The sequence below is a fragment of the Henckelia pumila genome, chromosome 1 (genome assembly GCF_033568475.1).
Source record: "Henckelia pumila isolate YLH828 chromosome 1, ASM3356847v2, whole genome shotgun sequence".
Taxonomy (NCBI): domain Eukaryota; kingdom Viridiplantae; phylum Streptophyta; class Magnoliopsida; order Lamiales; family Gesneriaceae; genus Henckelia; species Henckelia pumila.
The window spans coordinates 69201716-69208976 of record NC_133120.1 but is presented as its reverse complement, the minus strand read 5'-3'; positions in this window follow the sequence as shown (position 1 = coordinate 69208976).

The window sequence follows — 7261 nt, the reverse complement described above, 5'->3', positions numbered from 1 at the left end:
ATCTTATCATCAATTGTACCAAAATAATTAATTTTGTAAAATCGAATTTAACGGATAAAATTTATAAATTTTCCAAAAATTCAAATTTATCCAAAAATCAATTTTAAAAATTTCGGACTCAAACAATTTGACCCGATGCCTCGTGGTCTAATCAAAACAATTTTCGATCGGACCAAAAACTAAAATTTCAAAAATTTAAAATTCTATTAAAAAACAATTTTTAATTTTCCGGGCTGCCCGGGACGTTCCCGGGCAGCCCCGCCCCCACGTGGGGTAGGGCAGCCCCACGTGGGACCTGGGCAGTCCGTCGCTGCCCTGGGCAATGATCCAATCGCTGCCCGTGTTGCCCTTTTAAATTTAATTTAAAATTTTTGTTTTGTTTTTCCAAAAATCAGGGCCAAAATTTTGTACAATCGATAAATTTTAATCGTTTGATCTGAGAACAACATGTCTCTGATACCACTGTTGGAACACGTTTTCAGATCAGTCAGATCTGATACCCAAAGCAGCGGAAGTTTAAAAATTTTTCTTTTCTGATATGGAACGATTCCATATCATGAGTATCAAATCCTTACGATTAAAATAAACAAGTAAAATAATAATAACAATTATATTTTTACCTCTTCAAGCTATGGCTTGATTAAAGGACTCCAACAGATTAAATCTGCTCTTGTTGTAAATCCCAGGAACTGATGACTCGCTCGATCAACTGCTGAATTAGGTCCACAAACAGAAAACAGAAACCCTCTTATTGATTGCACTAGAAATCAATCAGATGTTTATCGAAGAGATTTACAGATTTGATCTGTCAATTCAGAATGTAATTTTTCAGAAAAATCACAGACCGAATTCTCTCAAAATGGGAGATAGAATTCGAAAATTCCAACTTAGAATAATATGAGATTTTCGAAAATTCCAACTTGGAATGAATTGTATTTTTCGAAATCCCCTACATCTACTATATATAATTTTTGTACTGGATTAATTATATGTCTAATAGGACACTAACTCCTTAGGGCCCATTAGTCATAATTTAATCCCAACAAGCCAAGCCTGTTATTATAGAAATTAATATAAAATTCATCGTGACTCCGATTGATAAACTGATTTCACCAATGTGCTCAGAAACCATTTATGCACCTTTTAAAGTCAAGATAATTTTTTTGAATCCGAATTCAGTGATTTCCAAAAATGTCCATCCCTATGTCATTTTAGGAAATTCCACTCCCTTTTCTTAAGAAGTCCAACTTTTATTTCGCTAAATTTAACTATCTCAACAAGGATTAGTAATCCATTACTTGTGTAACCCTCAATGGTTCAGGGATACAGCTAGTCATGGGCTCACAACTCCTTGTGACTCGGAACAACAATTTTCGACTTACCCATCGAATCATGGTAAGAGCGCCTAGCAACATCGCCCCATGATTCCCTAGATATCACTGATAGTGCCTGCAAGAACCAGTAGGTTTTGGTTACCGTATAGTACGGTCCCTTCATCCATATATCCCGATCGGATCAACAACCATTGGTACATCGAGAGTCGTTCGAGATTCGATAACTATGCAATACATCTTGAAGATCAAATAGTGACATCGCATGTGCTACTAGGAAACCAAGTAACCTAAAGCACATCATGTACTCTGGCTAGAGATTTGTCACAATAATATCTCCTCAGATCGCATAGGATATCCACACTCGCAAGCGTATGGTGAATCCTTGACAACAAAGCATCGACTTCTATATGTGTCGTAACTGTACCCAATCTCGACACCTGATGACCCTCAGAGAGTCGGTAAACGAGTCAAAGTACAGTACTAATATATAGAGTCTCCATGATGTTTCAAGTAGTAAGGACTAATGGTGTACAACCAAAACCGCGGACTTATCCACTCAATTAATGATAACCACTTGGAAAGTCCGAATAGGGTAGTTCGATCATCCATCATATGAATATCCATTTGCATGCTTCGAACATCTCTATGTTCTATACCAATTAAACGTGGTACTAGGCATCGCAAATGCTAGTCTCAATTTTGAGCGATCCTTATCCTTATTAGCGGACGGCTCAATTGACTAGGAACTGTTTAGAATATACAGTGATTATAAGATGTGTTTCATGATAGTCATTCAATTCTACTATCACATCTTATATGCACTCTAGTATATTCAAGATCTTTATCTAAACATCGTATAGTACATCACAACATAATAATATGATAAAAGATAAAGTAAATGCCAATATAAAAGTGTAAATTACATTAAACAAAGATTGTTTACACATAGAGTCACAAAAGCCCTTAGCCACAAGTTGGCTAACTGGGCACCCACTCTTTCAATCATAACATTGATACCTCTTCTGCCCTCAAGGCTCATCTCCTCGAGGTCCTTCTGCCGAGCTAACACTCGCAACCTTTGGGTACTGATCTTATACCAATTGACCACGGTCAAAGGAACGCAAACATTTGCTTGCTCAAGATCACCATCCCCAAGGAAATTCTTATGCAGAAGAAACCCACGTCGAAACCTAACTGGTTTGCGACCTTTGTCGAACACTAATAGATCTAACCATCCAATGGTTCCCCAACTTTTCTCAGTATGGAACACCAATAATCCGGAAACGCACTTCCTAACACTGCTCTTGACACAGCAAATCCCGAATCTCTCATCACTAGAATTCAGTTGACGCAAAGCTATAACTCGACATAACTGCTTCCCACAATTTCTAGACTGGTTACTCCTCCCATGCTCTCCTGAGGTGAAGACAAGCCTTTCAAGTAATACCAAGGACTCAGACCACCAAGTCTAGTGTGAATCATAGTTTACGTTTCTTAGAATAACCCCACCTTGTATCTCGTTGAGAACTGTCATCACTTGGTAATCATGATGTTAAGTCATCTTTTAACCATTGGCCTGCAAAGTCGCGCATTCATCGTAATGGAAATCATCGTACCTCCGATAAAATTCATTTTCTCGATCCCCGGCTTCTCACTCAAGAGTTTCAAACGATAGACTACTCAAATCTCTCTACAGGAATTAGCTATCCCGGGACATCCTCCTAACAGTTATACCTACCTACAATTTCTACACACACATCAAGACTGAGGCAAGATCCCACCAAAAGGCTCTACCGGGACATTCCATAGTACACATGCATATGGAAATGCTTCCTATCCTGTCTCGAAACTCGAAAGTCATTGTACTCGATAATACTCATCTCGGAGTCCCTGATGACAACCATCATCGTGAATTATATCCTTACGAGATCCAACCAATTAATCCCAATAGATTCAAAATTTCCACTAACTCGTGTTCTTGCTGAAACACATCAGCTCTGAAATGAATTGGAAAAGACTACGATCTCCGATGAACACGTCATCCCTTGGAATCGTCACAAGATATTGGTCACCAAGTTACACTTGACCCTTTCCTTACTCAACCTGAGTTCACTATTGCTGAAGCAATTTCTTAGATCAATTTCGGCTTCTTCTTAACAAGGAAACACTATCCTTGGAAACTACCCCATTTCCCTTATTTGTTCATTTTGTCAAGTTATCACTTAACTTGACCTTACAAGTCAAATTGCAATCGTCTTTGATTAGCATCAATTCCAAAAGATCCATCCCTGGAAATCCTAGAGATTCCAAATTACCCAAATCGCCGACTGCTCTAAGACTGTACCAAGTACTCGTCTCTAAGGCATCAAGCGACAAGATACTACTCCAAGTACTTCTCGATTCGCTATGTCCTAATCATCACTGATTGGACTCAACCTATCGATCTCGTCGATTCTACTGTGGCTCACACTTAGCTCAACAGCGAAACTCAAATCAGACTGACATTGATCATCTAAACCTACGTGGCTCGATCAATAACCTTGACTCGGCTGTCACAAGTCTACTATTCCCAACACTTGGGATACCCAATCACTCTGGTTTCAACACACATATACTCGATAGACAGAAAATAGCTATTAGTAGTCTATTGGCACCATCTCGCGCCTTACTACTGACAGTTGCCTCGTACACTGGAATCGAATACTAAGGCGACTAAACCCCCAAGAATTCTTGTCATCTATCAACCTAGATCATTTACATCCCATGGAAAATCCCACGCTTAATTCTGAAAACATCAAACAATACTTAGCGCAATTACTGGACTAACTATCCTTTGTATCGTGCCTTCGGAATGAACGCCACGGCTCGTCGAGTCCAAGAATTATAACTAATGAATCCCAAATATTTCCGCAATCTTCGGGCATGCTCCTGATTATATCTCTCGCTAAGACTGTGCAACAATTTAAGACTGAGGTAGCTTACCACGATGTCCCACCTGGAATCACCATCAAGTTTGCACTGGCATAATTTGTGCTTCCTCCACGCCTCAAATAGTCCTGTACAATCCTTAGCATTTGATATAGTCCACTACTGAGGAAAACTCTCATCACTGGAAAATACACTCCTCTGAGTCAATGTCCCATACATTATACAACCTCATCTCCTGGATAGTCCTATCACAAGAGAATCCAATCACCTACTAGATCCACTAGTCTAGCAGCATCTCATAGATCAAAACCTATCCGCTCAAAGTACACACTTGTCAAGGAAATCCCTCCAAGACTGGTTCTCATAGCAGAACACTCAACCCATATCTCTGACACACCAGACGATATCTAACCATTGATATCAAACCTGATATCTAATCCAAGGTCATACCCTGTCGTGACTGTTACCAAAACTCTAGACTGAGTAGCCTCCCCACCGCCGATCTCGAAGCACGAAGGCTTCTAGACAACCTCTAAAGTACAAAGACTCCCAGAGTAACACTGTCATAGGGTCGCGTCTCATCACGTCTAGTCATGGTCATAGTTCACAACTCTCGGCATATACTGGACCTGGTTCCTGATGGAATCCCATCATCACGAAGTCTCAACCTACAAAGGTCAAACAGACTACTGTTCTAGGAAAACAACCTAGAACAAGGCCCCATGTTCCAAACCGAACAATATTCCCATTCCTTCAGATGAATCACCTCGTCACTGGCACTAACTTAGTCCACTGACTATCTAGGTCAACCCTAGGAAAAATCCTAGACTAACCACAAGTCAAACGGTTACGATTGGATCATTCAAGAACCCATGAGCTATGATAGTTGAACACAAATCAACTAAAACCATGCCAACCCTAGAAAAATATTGCAATCATACACGAATTACTGGATAAATAATACACGTATCATTACTGTACAATTTTCTTTATTACAATCCCATGTAATACATACAGTATTCAAAATACAATGAAAATGTACAACCATTAACTTAAAATGATACAACCAAAGTATGATGAATCATTACAACTGAAATATTGTTTACAACTATAATGATACAGTATTTAAAATCATCGTACTAGTTTTCATTTCTTGAGCATGAAGCTTCTCATCGACACATGCATCAATGCAAGCGTACTCCTGCCCAAATCTCTCGGTATCTCGTCCTACCAAGACTTCCAGAGAAATTAACTCGAGCTCGCTAACAAGCTATGCGCTGCATCAGTGCCTGTCAGTCGACCTCTTCTGCTCACGATCTACCGTCAGCGTTCTTCTTGTATTCATTACATGATTTTGAACATGATGTTTCCCGTGTGCCTACCGAACGCATCGATACAAGCATACAGGCAGAATCATGTTTTGTATGAATTTAATGACCTTACGCTCAAAACCAGTCATTCCTTAGCCACTGGAGGCATTCCCTGGTGTAGGTCTATATGACAATCTCTCCAACTACGAGTGGAGAATCTTCAAAGTAGTGTCATCATGGTAAGGATGGTACAGATGCAAACTTCAAGTGTGTCCCAACCAATCCTCTGACAGTGCCTCTAGTATCTGGTACTCGATCCAAAGCTAGGATCCACATGAGTAGAAGTCTCAAAAACTCGGACACGATCCATCGCTCCTGTCCGCACTTGTTGGAATCCCATAAGCCAAATCTTTAAAATCTTGCTGATGATGATAGTATTCGGGAAATCTAATCGCCTCATCATCGTCTCTCATAAAATTGCAATAATCCTACAAGGATAACCCAAAAAAGTCTCATTAATATATCTCAAGTCTCTTTGCATGCCGCTCTGATACCAATAAATGTAGCGACCCAACCCGGATTCACTACCTGATCAGAGTTAGAGAATAATTAAGCATGCATTTAAAATAAATCGCTGCGGAAGACTTAAATAAAAACTGACCGGCAAAACACAACCGGTTAAATAACCAATATACAACCCAATCGAATTAAATAATCCCAAGGTCAAATAAAACCTACAGCTAATACTTTTGTCTTCACTGGTCACTGGCTACTCCAAGCTCTTGGTGCTCAACCCTACACCTACACCTACCCCGTCGAATGTGGTGTCCTGACATACAGAAAATACTGGATGTGAGCGATTACTCACAATACGGAAGGAATGATATATAAAATATATTCATCACATAAATGACTTTAAAACAAGAGTAAAACAGTACTCAGGGGCGCCATGAATATACAGAGCCGTGCTGGATAGCTAGTCCATGGGGCCGCTCCTATATTCACCTATCCACAACAACATCTACTCCATCGTCGTGGTCGCTCCTAGTGATAGCAAAACCAGGGCTGAGTGTCCCCAGACACGAATCCATGAGGAGTAACTCATCATCGATGGAAACTGTCATGACTCACATCTCACGGGATGTTGTCCAGTACGTATAAAAATATGCATGTGCTAAAGCCGTAAAACATATAAAACACATAAGCACATACTCATGCAATACATATATCATATATCATGCTGGCCATCTCAGTTAGTACTTACGTACCTTACTAAAAGCAGTCCTAGCAGTCTCACTCTAGGATCTCAAGCCTATCATCAGCTCTACAATGCAAATATCTATGCATCATTCATTATGTCCTAAAAGCCTTAACTAAACTATTGCATACTCTTAAATAATTTAAGGAGACCATAGCTATACATGCGTTCGTTGTCATTCCACTGATGGCGACTATCCCGCAACTAGTGTCACACTCCTGCTGCAGCTCCACAGCCTCGAGCACAGCTCCGCTACTCGGATTCCGCTCCGCTACTATGTCAGACACTGTCTGACTATGCTAAAATATATTTCCTACTCCAACTCAAAAATAAGAGTACCCAAAGCCCTAAAATAGAACCATCTGGGCAAAGGAGAGGAAAATTGTGCGAATTGATATGAACTCCTCGGCCCTCTATTTATAGAGCACGAT